We start from the raw sequence: 15,739 nt of genomic DNA, 5'->3' as shown, positions 1-15,739 counted from the left end.
CTGCATAGGTTGCTTTGTCATATGGGATGAAGACCTCAGATTTGGTGTCAGAAAATTTCAATGATTGTCGCAACCTTGCTATGAATTTACCGTGTCATCGTAGGTATGTCACTTAATCTCTCTGTGCTTTTCTTATCTATGAAATGATGATATTAGATCCAAGGCATAATAAACTTCCATCTACCTTCAAAAGTACATAATTTTCTGATTCATAATTAGCAGCATGCATTTTGCAAGTGGCTGGCTGGTAACAGAGTTACAGTTTGTGGCAGTGGAACCAGCATTGCCAACTGGCATATACAGGCTTGGAAGTAAGACTTTGGTATCTTTGGCAGCTAAAAACTTGGCAGTAACAAATGAACTAGTCACCAACCTGATTTTTTTAAAAAATAAGGCTTTTCTGTACTTTGGCATAGAAAATCAATTTTTAAGAACAGGGAAATTTATGTTCATTGCAGCACTATTCACAATAGTGAATTCCAAAGACATGGAGTCAAACCAAATGTTCATCAGTAATAGCCTTGATAAAGAAAAGGTGGTACATATATAGCATGGAATACTATGCAGTCATAAAAAGAAATGAGATCATGTCATTTGCAGGGACATGGATAGAACTGGAAGCCATTATCCTCAGCAAACTAACACAGAAACAGAAAACCAAACACCACATGTTTTATAAATATAAGTGGGAGTTGAATGATGAGAACATATGGACACATGGGGTTGGTGGGGGGAACAACACATGCTGGTGACTGTCCTAGGGAAATGTGGGGGAAGGGAGAGTGGAAGAATAGCTAATTAATGCTGGACTTAATACCAAGGTGATGGGTTGATTTGTGTAGCAAACCACCATGGCACGTGTTTGTCTATGTAACAAACCTGCATATCCTGCACATGTACCTTGAAACATAAAAGTTGAAGAAAAAATAAACTATGGAATTTATTGTTCAGCCATTAAAAAACCACATTGAAATACCATCTCATGCCAGTTAGAATGTCGATTATTAAAAAATCAAGAGACAACAGGTGCTGGAGAGGATGTGGAGAAATAGGAGTGCTTTTAAAATGTTGGTGGGAGTGTAAATTAGTTCAACCATTGTGGAAGACAGAGTGGCAATTCATCAAGGATCTAAAACTAGAAATACCATTTGACCCAGCAATCCCATTACTGGGTATATACCCAAAGGATTATAAAACATTCAATTAAAAAGACACATGCACATGTATGTTTATTGTGGCACTGTTTACAATAGCAAAGACTTGGAACCAACCCAAATGTCCATCAATGATAGATTGGATAAAGAAACTGTGGCACATATACACACCATGGAATACTATGAAATACTTTTTTATGAAATATCATTAAAAAGGATGAGTTCATGTCCTTTGCAGGGAGATGGTTGAAGCTGGAAACCATCATTCTCAGCAAATTGACGTAAGAACAGAAAACCAAACACTGCATATTCTCACTCATAAGTGGATGTTGAACAATGAGAACACATGGACACAGGGAAGGGAACATCACACATTGGAGCTTGTCAAGGGGTGGGGGGACGAGGGAAGGGATAGCAGGGGGTGGGGGGATTGGGGAGGGATAACATTAGGAGAAATACCTAATGTAGATGATGAGGGGATAGATGCAGCATATCATCATGGCACGTGTATACCTATGTAACAAACCTGCATGTTCTACACATGTACCCCAGAACTTAAAATATAATTAATAATAAATCAATAAATCAAAATAAAACTAAAGAAAACGCAATCTGACACAGAAGAGTACAATGTAGCATAATGATAAAAAGAACTAGATTTAAATCTTGGATCCAAAATTTTCTCTGAGTTCTCATCAGTAACATAATCTCTTAGTGCCTCAATTTTGGTACCTGTAAAATGGGATAATGATAATATCTAAATGAAGTAATGTTTTTAAAGCTCCTGGGACATGATAAGCTTTGAAAGCCTTACAGACAGGCTGATATGAAGGAATTAAATAAGAAGGTGGAAATTAATTCATAAAAAATAAATCTGCACATTTGACTTGAGGCAGACACTGAGAGATGAAATTGAGACCAGACTGTCTAGTTCTACATAGTGATATGTCCACTTACAGGTGTAGTAATTTGGTTTCTTAACATCTCTAATGTTAAGATGAGTTTCTTAATATCTCTGCATCTTAGTCTCCTATTATGCAAAGTGGTAATAATCATTGAACCTACCTCATTAGGCATATTGTGAATTTTAAATTAAATAATCAATGTATTAAAAATATGCTTTCACAAGATTCTGGCATATAAAATGTACTCAATACATTGTAGTTTATAACAAAAGTTAGGCTTATACAGAGGGGCAAACACTGAAAGAAATGTGAAAGGCAGTCAGCCCAGTGCATGGAGAGAAAGTAATGGGAGTTCAGTAGGGATAAACAGATTGTAATAATCTAGTGAATTTTACTCTTGGAGATTTTAAGAAAGAAATGCCTTGCAAACGCAAGACATTGAGATTTCCCATGTAAGTGATTGATAGCAAACATCAAAATCTCTAGTTTATCCCAATGCTTGGGTGCTAAACCTCCTTTTAGCCAAGAATTCTGCTTTAAGGAAAACGACTTTTATTGCTCTGCACACAGATTATAAGATATTGCTAAATAGTGCAATATCTTAGTTATAAATAAATTGTCAATCTTTGCATAACACGGCAACAGCTGTGATATCACAATAAGTCATTACACACTTTCTGTTCACGGAGGATTCCAAAATCATCTTATTTGCGAAGAAGTGAGTTGGTGTGGGAGGCAGTACCTGAACATTTCAGCAGAGTCCTTTAGCCAAATTCCTGAAGTTTTCAAGCTTCCACAGGCAGACTGAGATATAAGGACAGGAGGGAAGAACACAGACCAAAAACAAAAAGTACAAACAAGAGAATGGAGACTAAGTTTCCAACTTGCACTACACATTTTAAAGTGCTTTTCTTTTGGTGAACTTTAAAGAAATGAAATAAGCCTATATATTTCATGATTGAAAGGCCCTTTTCAATTAACTGGAAAATGCCTGGTTATGTTTGAGTACACATTACTTCATTTTTTTTTTCTTACATACATTTAACCCATATTTGTATAGTACCTACAGCATGCCAAGTTTGATGAGTTTAGGTGCCAAAGATATCAGATGAACAGCCCAGGTTTATTCCGTGGGGAGCTTTCATTCTACTGAGAAAAACAGATAAATAGGAAGAGAGTGAAGAAAGAGCTGAAAAGAATAGGCTTAATTTTTAATGTACTCATAAAGGATGAGGAGGAGTTTGCCAGGCAAAAAAGAGGAGAACAGCAAAGATTCAAAGGATTCAGAGGGATGAGGTCAAGAAAGCAGTTTGGTTTTGTTGGAGTTTACAGCGTCAGAGAAGGAAAGGAGAGTTTCAGGGCCAGGTCACGAAGGCCACTAACTTCCTAACCAAGGAGGTTGTATCAGACCCTGCAAGCAATTGATTGAGTTCAAGCCAATCAGGTTTACAATGGACAGTATTTTAGACGGACTCTCTGGCAGCTACTTGGAGGATGGATGGAAGAGGAGAGTTGAAGACAGGAAACCAGCTGGGCAGCAAATTAGTATGTGCATATTACTTCATCTTTAAAAAATTAACATGCAATTGTTCAGAAATAGGTGACTGCTCATTCTTTCAAATGGATTGGGGTAGAAGGGCCTTCTTAGCAGAGAGTAATACAAGCTTTCTTCCTTTAAAACATTGTTTTTTACTTATTAAGGTCATTTGGGTTTAGCAAGTGGTTCTTTTTTTAAAAACAGCTTTGTTGAGGTATGACTGATAACAAAAAGCTGTACATACTTAATATATGCAATCTGGTGAGTCTGGACATATGCTTACTTTAATATCCCTCAAAAGTATCAATTATTTTCATTATTCACACCTTAGTGTAAATTTCTTTTATCGCTGACTTTTCTCTCTCTTCCCCAGCTGAGTATTTGACCTTGAGGGCAGTGGCATTTCAAATGGAAGATTAAAATTAAATTAAATTGCAAATCAAATTAAATTAAGAGCTGGGGAACTTCTAAGGAGGATTGACTTGAATTAGGGACTTTGGTCAGATGTCCAAGGAGTGGGTTGGAAAACGAGAGAAGACATTGAGGAGAACAGAGAGCAGATTAATTCAGTTTGTAGTTGTACTAGGATTTTCAAAAGAAGGTGTTCCAAAGTCCTCCGTATAATTCTTAAGCTGTGAGTTAATAATGCTGGAAGCACTTGCTAATGTGTGTGCCAGTTCATAACAACAGGATGAATGTTAATGGCTATATCATTTACAGAACCCAGGGCAAAATAAAAATGCAGTCGCCTTGTTCAGAAAGCAGGAACAAAGGGTCATTAAAGGTGAAAATGTATAAAACTGTCCTTTCTTCTGCCATTGCTCTCTTGACTTTTCCTACTAGTTTTTATTTGCTATTTTACGTTATTCCAAGTAAAGAAAAAACAAAAGTATAAACCATTAGCACTAATTTTACCATTCACTTTGGATTGTGCAATGCAAATATAAGAATGTTTGCTTTGCATGCAGAATCAGCAAAAATTAGACATCTCATAGATCGTACATATGTATGTCATCCTTACCCAAACAATGGAAATGATATACAAGACTTTAGTAACTGTTTATTTTTCATTTCTAGATACACTGTCTCCCTTTGACTTACTCATGAGTAAGTAAGGATTGCAAGAAAAAGAGCTGTGGTTTGCGCTTTCTTTCTCTCTTTTTGTATGTCTTCATTTTCAGCATAAACAGCTGGCCGATATAGGGAATTATTCAAGGAACAAAGGATGTAGTAGGCTTCCATGGTCATCTGTGTTTCTTGGGACCCATTGCCTTCTTGCTAAGTTTGAAGGCAGTTCTGGTTCCAGTGGAGGACATGGCTTCTTGGGGCTGCCAGCTTCCCCACTTACTCACAGACATAACACACTCATGCTCTCATGTTGAAACTCACCAGACTGTCATGAATTGTGCATCCCCTAAAATTCACCATTAGCACAGCTTGTGTGAATGAGACAGTGCAGAATGGCTGAGCACGTGCAGAGTGTGCAGACAGCCCCCGCTCCCTTGATGCTCACTGTACCATTGGACTTTGCCCACAAAACACTGGTTCAACTACTAAAATCATTGCACGAAGCACAGGGCTTTTCTGAGTTTGGAGTCCTCCCTCGGAAGCTGCATGGGTCACATACCCATGAATCCAGCCTGCCTTGAAATTTCTTGTACACAAATGAGGAAGCAGTTAGCAAAATGGTTTGCAAAGAAAGTGGAAACTGACTAGTCTTCCTTGTTTTATTATGTGAGCTAATGTTGTCTCAGACACATTGAAAGTCACAGGATAAATGCAGACTCATTCTGGGGTTTATTTCTAAGATCTGTGGAGTAAAGCAGAGAAATAGTTTACCACTGTTTTCAAACTTACATAGTTTATGAAGTATAAGGTAAAATTTTAAAACAAAATGTGAGATTTAAAACAAATGATACTTAGTACATAAAACAGGGAGTTGGGTGAAACAAGAGAAACTATTTGAATGCAAAGACAGACACCCACAGTCAGGAGAGCTGGGGGCCGGGTCCCACCTCTGCTCCTGGTGGCCCATGATCTCAGGCAAGCCACGCCCCCCTCTAGTTTTCATAAACTTCATCTGTAAAGCAGGATTTAAACATAGATGGTTTCTAGTTTAAAATTTTTTCTGTTAAAGTGGCATTTATAAATCAAGAAACCCATTTTAAAGATATAATTGTAGACTTTGAAGATTTCACCCTAGAACTTCCAGAGTTCCTCAGCCATCCATGCCTTTCAGAAATGTTCCTCCTCAGCTGTGCACTCAGCCCTATGGTTTACATAATCATCTTTCTCGTATTGCTGTATCTTCTTCCTCTTACAGAACTACTAATCATTGCTTAAAAAAAAATTCTTAAGTGCTAGAAGATAAAGTAAAAAAAGAAGATCTATGTCCAAAGTTACCCAGGGAGATCTGAAAAAAAGTGGAGGGTTTCTTTAGGTCTATAGATTCATATCCGTTCAGCTTTCACTTTCTCTTTAGACCTTTCAGCTCCTGTCCAAACAAAAATTTACCTTGCTTCCTGGAAATTCTCTTTTATGATTTACTGAGTATGATTATCAACATTTTATCAGAAGTTTATTTCCCTTATGTTTTAAAAAGGACTGCCAAAATGTAAAGTATGATATTACATCTTGCAGAAATTGATTTTTTTTCCACAGAAAGGTAAACATAATCTTATAATATAGTCAGTAGAAAAAGATATCTTTTTAAATAAAGGCAGGAAACAGAAGGGAATTACAATATGTTGCATTCCTGTTACATACCAGGTATTGTGCTTTACATATATTATTTTATTTAACTCTTATATAATCATCTGTGGTGATGGAAATAGGAATACTACCAATTGCCTACGCTAGACCACAAAGCTTCTAAACCAAACTCCAGCCCAGACTTCTCTCCCATATTCCAGTGTTGTATATCCAACCACCTATGTGGCAAGTCCAGTTGGCACTGATAATTCAATCAATATGGCCAGACTGAATGCATCAGCTTTCTCTAAAAAGCCTGCTCTAGCTTCAGCCTTTCTCATCTCAGGTGACATTGAGGTCGCCCATCCAGTTGCTTAGGCCAGAAACTTTGGGATCATTGTTGCCTATTAATTTTCTCACCCTCATCACCCAATCCATCAAGAGATCCTATCAGCTCTTGCTTCAGAACAAGTTCAGCATGGATCTGACTGCTCTTCAGTGCCACCCAAGTTGCAGCTAACATTGCCTCTCCCTGGATGGCTCACAAGCCTTCCATCTACCTGCATCCTGACCTCTCCTATGTACTATTCCCAACCAGCAGCAAGGATGAGGTTTTGAAACATAAGCCATGTCAACTGTAAGCTGAAACTCCTGCCACGGCCCCCATGTCACTCTCAGAGTCAAAGCCAAAAAGCCATGAGTCGCCCTTGACCCACTTCTTCCTCCACCTCCCCACAGCACCCCACCCCCCCATGTTTAATGTTACAAATTCATAACAACTCATCTGTGCTCATAAGCTTGTCTAAGTACTGAATTGCTGGGACATACATCTTTTAATATACGTATGCTTACTTTTCAGTAGTGTACTTTCATCTTAATGAATTCCTCATTCACTACTTTGGAAGGGCAAATATGCACATCTTTACATTCAGAAAATATACTAAATGGCAACTCTGAGAGAAAAGTCTATGAGGTTAGCAATTGTAGTTGAACATCTTTGTATCATCTATACCTACCTTTCCTCACAGTCCCGTAGAAGACCCAGTGAGGAAAACGTGTTCCAGGTAGCAGGGTGAGCTCGTCCGTACAGAAGCATGATGTGAACTGTAGAGTACCCAAGTAATGCCATTTGTTGTGACTTATTTTCATTAGTTCCCACAGGGTTCACAGTGGGCAGCAGATTTGTAGAAGGAAATTGTACACATACTTACTAATCTCCTTCCTCACTTCACTCCATCGCATGACTTTCTGGCAATTCCGAGATCAATCAGGAACACTCCCACCTTAGCACTTTAACCCCTGCAGTTCCCTCTGCCTGGAATATCCTTCTCTAGCATGTAACTCACTCCCTCACATCTCTCAAGTTTTTGGTCAAACCTCACTTTCATGGTGGAGTCCCCTCCCCTCCCCTTCCCACGCCTCCCTACCCACGCACTTCTGATACCTCTTACCTTGGTCTATTTTTCTTACATCTATAGAATGTTTCACCTTCTAAATGGCTCTATAATTTACTACTTTACATTTATTGTTTATTTTCTGTTTATTTGTCTTTACTAAAATGATATGTTCACTAATGTATTCCCATCCCCTAGATAGTGCTTGGCATGTAATAGATGCTTAGTAAATCTTTGCAGTCTGGTGGGGTGAATGAATGAATGAGAGAATGAATGAGTGCTTTCCCTTGTTCTTCATACTAACCTGACTAAAGTTAGCCAGGAGGTATTTTACCAGGTCAGGACGTTAAAACTCAGAGAGGCTAAGTAACTTTCACAACTCAGAAACTTTGTAAGAGTCAGATCTGAGATGAAAGGAGGACTCTGACCAGGGCCTTCTCCACTTTGTCACACTTCAAAACATGTATTTGATGAAAATAACAGGTATTCCATAAAATGCAGTACCTTTGTAGTATGTATTCTTCCCTGTCCACACGCTCAGCCAATAGTTTTTAAATAAGCCCCTTAGAATACTATAACTAAAGTATAGAGTAACGTACATAAAATGTACATACGAAGTGTATTCATCTGGACTCTGGCTGTGAGTTATAGAAACTAAGTGAGCTTAAGCCAAAAAAAATTGATTTTAAAATAAGTAATTTAACTTTTTTTAAAAAAAAGGGGGAGGCCAAAGCAGGAGGATCACTAGAGGCCAGGAATTTGAGACCAGCCTGAGCAACATGGAGAGACTCCATCTCTACAAAGAATTAAATTTAAAAAAAAATAGCCAAGTATGGTGATGCACATCTAGTCCCGGCTACTCTGGAGGCTGAGGCAGGAGGAGCACTTGAACCTAGGAGTTTCAGACTGCAGTGAGCTATGATTGCACCACTGCACTCCAGCCTGGATGACAGAGCAAGACTCTGTCTCTTTATCTCTTAAGGATGCATGAGCTCATGAAAGCCACAAGAAAAATGGAAAATGAGGGAGCAGGAGGCAGACGAATTGAGAGAGTTCTTGTTCCGCCTTCCGTGTGTGTCTCTCATTCTTCCTTCTCCATGATTTACCCATCACTCTTTTACCTGGACAAAGCTATAGTCTCGCAGTCCCAGTTATGGGCCTGGGGTTTGGGTGAAACACCTCTCCTGGTCCAATCAGGGATGTGAGGAATGAGGACTCTATGTGCAAACAACTGATAGAGGACCCCTTTGACAACTGCAGATGAGGAGTGCTGGGCAGACCTCAAAGAAAGGGACTCAGCGGACAACTCCCAAGTAGCTGATTCTAGAAAAAGATAGTGGTAGAGTAGGAGGCACACTATTGAACCGAAGAGCTGAAGTCCAAATTCCTGTCCTTCACCTTTCTTCTATGTAAATTCATTGAGGTTGCTAATGAGAAAACATACCTACATCTTCTGATACTCAAATAATTATAGTTAACTTGTTCTTTTGCTCTTTTTCTTTCTCAGATATAGATGCTAAGTCTTGATTATGTGGTGGTTAAAAAAAAAAAAAAGGAAGAAAAACGTAAAAGAGGGGCACTTGGGGTAAGGAAAATATTTAAAAAATAGAGAATCAGGAGTTCTGCATTTTCATCTCACTCCTGTCACCAAGAAGCAAATGCCTTGAGCAAGTCAACTCTCTGGTTTCATGTTCCTTATGTATATAATGAGGACATTGGACAGAATTGGTAGGTTTCCCAGCCTGATTCATCAGGAGAATTAGCTGGAAGCATTTTCAAAATGCAGATTCCCCTGCATTACCCATGAATACTCCTGTTTAAATGATCTTGCATGAAATTCTATAATTTGTATTTTAATGGAAATTTCCAGATGACTGTGATGATCAACTACATTTGGGAACCATTAGGCTAGATGACATTTAAGACTGCTCCTAGTGATTAATGCATTGTTTACCTAACAGTTATCTAACTTGTAAAACACTCCAATTATAATAAAATTAATTTCTTCTTGTGTTTCTGGGTATCGTTTTCAAAATTGCATAATCTTTCCACTTTCTTTCCAAAGAAAATTAAGAGTACTATCTAGTGGACAATAAATTCTCAATGAATAGTTATGAAAGGATAAATGATCAGTTCTATGTATTTTTCAAAATTAACAATTTTTCATTGTCTCCTGAGTTACTTAGTCCTCATATATTTGGGGAAGAAATTCCACTCAGAGCTTGCCTGGTTCAATGGAATATTGAAAATACTGAGCAGGATAATAGTATATAAATCAGGGGTCATAACCTGTAAAGTATAACTAAAAGCTTTTGATGATGGAGTCTCATTTTTGTCTTCTATGGCATGGATAAGGAGGTATGTGTGAAAGTCACATGTTCCTCCGGTGCATTATTAAGTATCATGCAAATCCATGAGGCTGTTGTGTTTCTGTTGTTCTTGCCTTTTGCCACCCACAGCATTTTCATACCTGCCAGCTTTGCCAGTCTCAAAATATTGCTTTAACAAGTTCTGCAAAGAATTGTACTAGCCCTGAACTTTTTGAATGTCCAGTGTTCTTTTTGGAAACAAGATGTGAATTTCTAAAGAGACTGAACTTCCAGACAGAGAATCTGGGATGTAATTCTGCCTCTGCCTCTGTGTCTCTTCACTGCATAAATTTGATCGAGCCATATCACCTCTTCTGACATCTTCTTCCTCTTCTGTAAAATGAATTCCACACTCATTTAATGACTATAATTCTTATAAATAATTAGGAGGTTAAAAAATACAAATTATATTCTCAATTCTTAATATAGTTACATTTCTGCTTAATACTTAGATTCACTATTTTTCTCATTCCCTTTTGACAATATTTTAATATACTACCTAGATCCAAAAGGATGCATTGCTTACAAAAAATAGAAACAGACCTTTATAACTACTTCCACTGTTCAACACCAGATCATTTTTGTGTGTGACCCAAGTCCTTTTCTATGTCACTTTTCAGAAAGGAAACTCATAGCTCAGCCATATAACATGTGATGTGATCTGGAATAGTTACCTCTTTCATGAGTGTGGGTCCAGTTATATGTTCCATTTTGTCGCTTTTCTAAGAAAGGATTTTTTAAATATTATTATTATTTTACTTTAAGTTCTGGGATACCTGTGCAGAACGTGCAGGTTTGTTACAAAGGTATACATGTGCCAAAGTGGTTTGCTGCACCCATCAACCCATCATCTAGGTTTTAAGACCCACATGCATTAAGTATTTGTCCTAATTAGGGATAGTGACTTGACTTAGGCACCAGTAAGTCCATGGTTGCACACTTGGGAATATTATGCCATGACTGGCATCCTCCTGTGGTTTTTCTCCAGAGTGGAAAGAACCACTCTGGAAAAAAATGATACATTTTAGCCCTTTGTAAAGTCACAGCGGCTTAGTTGTACTGTTGATAAAACATTACAACAATGTTTTATTATAAAATAATGCTCAGGAAGTGAATACGAACTCATATGTATACTACGTCTTACAAAATTGGATTAGTGATGTTTGCGTTTTTTGCTTTTTAAAGAGAAAATAAACGATAGGAAATGTATATTGTAGAATATCAAGCCTATTTATTACAGCAACATTTTTTTCTGTGTGATTGATTTTATTTTCTGAAAAGCAGAAAAATATCAAGTGTGACTTCATGCAAGAACACGGCCATGTAGATTTTCTATGAAACTCTTTTCTTGACAACATTGAATATAATGGCTGTCAGAGTAGTTCTTATGAGATCATTTTTAAGCATTTTTTTGTTTCAAGCTAGTTATTACATCTAATTATTGCATTGTTGTTTTTCAGAGCAGCTGAACATCAGGTACCCAGAGTGAAAAAAAGCCTACATTTGGATCTTTTCCTGCCTGGGAAGAAAGGAAAATGGACAATTGATAATCAAAGGTAAAATTGCCCCCTTTCCCCTTATGTTTATTGGAAGCACATTCTTAAATAATAGCTTCCTCTTCAGCTATCTTACACGAAACATTTTTTAATAGCATAGTATATGTGAACAAAAATATTCCTGGCATACACTTTCAGACATATTAACAGTCTGTTAAATTTAAAGCCTGTCTTTTTTAACTTCCTAGCTACTTGTACATACAGAATCTGGCCCAGATGTATTTTGTATATTTTATCTTCATTGTGGTTGTTAATCTGGAATGACATATGAGGCAAATGCCATTTTTATATATCTGTGGACCCAAATATTGTATATTAGGTTAAGCATGAAATTATGGAAGCAAATGGCAAACTATTAGCTTTTCTTAGCATATTGAACAAATTTGCATTTATCAGCACAGACAGGTTCAACATGATCTAAGTGTGCTAAGAAAGGCAATGAAAGGCCAGGTGCAGTGGCACACACCTGTAATCCCAGCACTTTAGGAGGCCAAGGTGGGAGGATCACCTGAGGTCAGGAGTTTGAGACCAGCCTGGCCAACATGGTGAAACCCCCTCTCCACTAAAAATACAAAAATTATCCGGGTATGGTGGCAGATGCCTGTAATTCCAGCTACTTGGGAGACTGAAGCAGGAGAATCACTTGAACCTGAAAGGTGGAGGTTGCAGTGAACCAAGATTGTACCACTGCACTCCAGCCTGACTGACAGAGAGAGATGCCATCTCAAAAAAAGAAAAAGAAAAGAAAGAAAGGCAATGAAGATACTTGAGTCCTTGCTATCATTTCAATTCCTTTCATTTCATTGCGTAGTTTTTGAAGGGGGAAAAAGAAAGGTCTTAACATATATAAATCCAATATACTACAGAGGTGGTGTCAGATCAGAAGGAGATTAATATTGCTGAATAATGAGCTATTGCCTTTGTTTGGATTACTTGCTTGAGACAATGACTTGTGTATGGCAATTTATTAGGGAGCTGATCCCAAAGATTAAGAGTTAGAAGCAGGAAAAGTGAATCAGGGAAGAAGCACAAGCCAAAATTATGGGTGGGTTAGCAAGTCCACCAGTGTGGGCAATGGGAACTTGGTTCCTCCCAAGAGGGGTACAGATGCCCACAGTTCTGTTAGAAAAATGTGCAGCAAAATGTTTACTGAGTAGCTTTTTCCCCTTGGTTTTGAATTCCTCCCACAGGCATGAATTTCCTCACAATTCTGGGCTGTGCCAGCCATGCATGGGCAGAAAGATACTCAGTTGTAACTTGAGGTGTACCCGTTAGGCAGTGGTCCAGGGACCAGTTTCATGGAAGACAGTTTTTCCATGGACAGGGTGGGGAGGTGGGGAGATGGTTTTGGGGTGAAACTGTTCCAACTCAGATCATCAGGAATTAGATTCTCATAAGGAGCACGTACCTATATTCCACACATGGACAGTTCACAGTAGGGATTGTGTTCCTATGAGAACCTAATCCCGCCACTGACCTCACAAGAGGCAGAGCTCAGGCCATAATGTGCGCTGGCCCACTGCTCACTTCCTACTGTGTGGCCCAGTTCCTCACAGGCCATGAGCCAGTACTGGTTTAGGCCTGAGGGTTATGGATCCCTTCAAAGGCAAGGAGACTCCCCTGCGGCTGTGGCTGACATCCGAAGCGAACCCCTGGGACACAATGCAGGGTCCAGCCGCATCTGTTGCAGTTCCTTTTACTTTATTCTAAATCAGCATTTTTCTCCTAAATGAAATATCTCCAAGAAAAAAAACTTTTGTGTTTTAAAAACATTAAATAATTATACCCAAATAGAGTAGAATCTGAATGAGCTCTGATTCAAAACTAACTTCTTCATGAATGAATTGTCCATCTTCAGTAAATGGCATAGTGTCAGCTAAGTGAGAAATGCATCTGAGTCCACATGTATATTTGAGATGTTATATAATGTCTCAAAGTATGACCAACATTTTGGAATAGTCAGAGATAATATAATAACATTTAATTATAGCTGTATTTGTTACTTTATATTGTTTCATTTACAAGAAAGTATCTGTGAAATACACAAAAATTTAATTATTTCCTTTCCTATTTGGAAACAACCCTGTTTGTGTGAAGTGGGTGACTGAAATTATATATATAATTATATATATATATATATATACACACACACACACACATAATGTTAGATGAATGGTCAGCTGGCAAAAGAGATTTAGCACATTAAGTGAACCAGAAGTTCTTTGTTTTGTTTTGACATGAGGACATTAAACAGATTGAAAATAAAATTGGATAAAGCCTGTGGTAGTGTTGTGACCTAGAAGATCATATGCTCAGAGGAAGAATATAATTGATGAACTCTCTAAGAAGCAGCTATTAAAAATAAAACAGACAACAACAAACATTTAAAGTGATGTGCACTCACATGCAGATTTCCTCATGGAAGGAAATGAAAGTGAAAGGGACAGGAAAAAGGGCAGCAGAGAATGGTAGTGCAGGGAAACCAGGAAAGTTGTGGCAGATGCAAAGCAGAAATACCGAAAAGAGCAGACAGAATTAAACTAGGGGTGAAGAGGATCCATGACGTGGAGAGATATTTCTTACAACAAGCTATATCCTAAGCACAGAATGCAAACTGAGTGAAGGGCCCCAGTTCGTTTGAGGCTGGACATCCCCCTGAGTCAGCAAAGAAAAATTACTGTGTCTACTCACCTGAACAATGTAATTGCCCCTCATTAGTTTACCTCTCCCTGGTCTCCTTTGGCTCCAAGGTCTTCCAAAATCACAGCTCTGATCATGTCTGCTTTTTGCTCAGAAAATGTTCTCTGATTTACCAATTCATCATATCTAAATTTCTTAAGCAGCAATTTAAAGCCTGCCACTCTAACTTGTCAGACCTTTTTTTAATTCTTTGACCTCACTTACAAGTGGTCTAGCGCATTGTGTAGAAACGTAAATTCTGTGATTTTTCTCAAGCCTTCCAAGTGATTTTAAGGCTTTGTGGTTTTCAAACACAGATTGGCCTAGAGCAAGCTTATGCAGGCACTTTATTTTGTTGTTGTTGTTCTGTTTTGTTTTAGGCTTTTAGCAGCCTGAGCCGTGGCCTTTAGTTTCTCTCTTGAGATAACTGGAAAAGAGAGACGAGGACGGGGCTTTACTTGCCCAACCAGAAACAGAAACTAAGAACACATAACTGTATTCTCTCCCTTGGACACCCCTGTTCTAGAGTGAGGCCCAAAGTGTACATTTCTAACATGTTCAAAGATGATGCTGATCTGTTGTTCCATGAGATCTTAACTTGGAGAACCACTCTGTAAACTAAATGATCCAAGCTGGCACTGCAATTTCTGCATTGCTGTTTGAGTCAAAGACTGATCACAATAAAAGTCTTCCTTGCCAACTTCACCATTGTGGGTAGGTGTGTTAGTTTAATAACAAGATCTGAGTCTTCTGGTCAGATACCATCTTAATATTGTAAAATTCCCAACAGTAAGATTTTTGATGCATTTTTGTATGCTCTACTGTGTCATAGACTTTGGAAACCCATAAATATCTCTTGGTTGAATAAAGGATGGATGGATGGATGGATGGATGGATGGATGGATCGTTGAATGGAAGGAAGAATGGACAGACAGGTTTAGCAACCAAGATCTGGCTTCAGCAAGAAACTTAACTCCTTACAAAGAAACTACTCTGCCTTGTACCATAGAGAAAGATGGTTTTCCTTCATACAGAAACCTTATTATATAAGCCCATACTCAATATATAAGATATTTTATTAGGTGAAATAACACTATGTAGTTAAAACCCAAGCATCTGAGTATCAATAGTATTGTACTCTTTAATAAACACAGTCCCTCACAAAAGACTTTTTGCTATTTGATTGAGTACAACAGGGGAAATGTCATTTATATCAAGACAGATTGTACATTTTACTTTGTAAAAGAGCCACTGGTTGTGTGAAACTAGCAAATCACATCTATTTAATAAATTCCTTTGCAAATGTTTTTCCTTGAGTTTAAATTTTGCAGCTGCAGCATAATTTGAATGTTTATTCACATTTAGGACAATTGCGCTTTCTGGTTTTTTTGCTTTCTCGCATTCAAATGTGTTTGTGTGTCAATGTTGCACATTTTCTCTCTACATCTTTTATC

The 15,739-nt window shown here is 38.0% G+C and overlaps 1 protein-coding gene across 4 annotated transcripts in view; it reads left to right on the top strand.

The window, feature by feature from the left end:
- The window catches only part of DLGAP1 (DLG associated protein 1), a 980,899-nt gene that overhangs the window by 305,441 nt on the left and 659,719 nt on the right, over positions 1-15,739 (top strand). For 3 of the 4 annotated variants that reach the window (XM_037734015.1, XM_037734014.1, XM_037734017.1), the window contains exon 3: positions 11,511-11,606. The gene's annotated coding sequence lies outside the window, so the exon portion shown is untranslated. The remainder of the gene's footprint in view (positions 1-11,510; positions 11,607-15,739) is intronic. The other variant, XM_037734016.1, reaches the window with a different exon arrangement.

The sequence above is a fragment of the Cebus imitator genome, unplaced genomic scaffold, assembly GCF_001604975.1.
Source record: "Cebus imitator isolate Cc_AM_T3 unplaced genomic scaffold, Cebus_imitator-1.0 Scaffold565, whole genome shotgun sequence".
NCBI lineage: Eukaryota > Metazoa > Chordata > Mammalia > Primates > Cebidae > Cebus > Cebus imitator.
The sequence above is the reverse complement of the archived record's forward strand: the minus strand, read 5'-3'. Positions and strand labels throughout refer to the sequence as shown.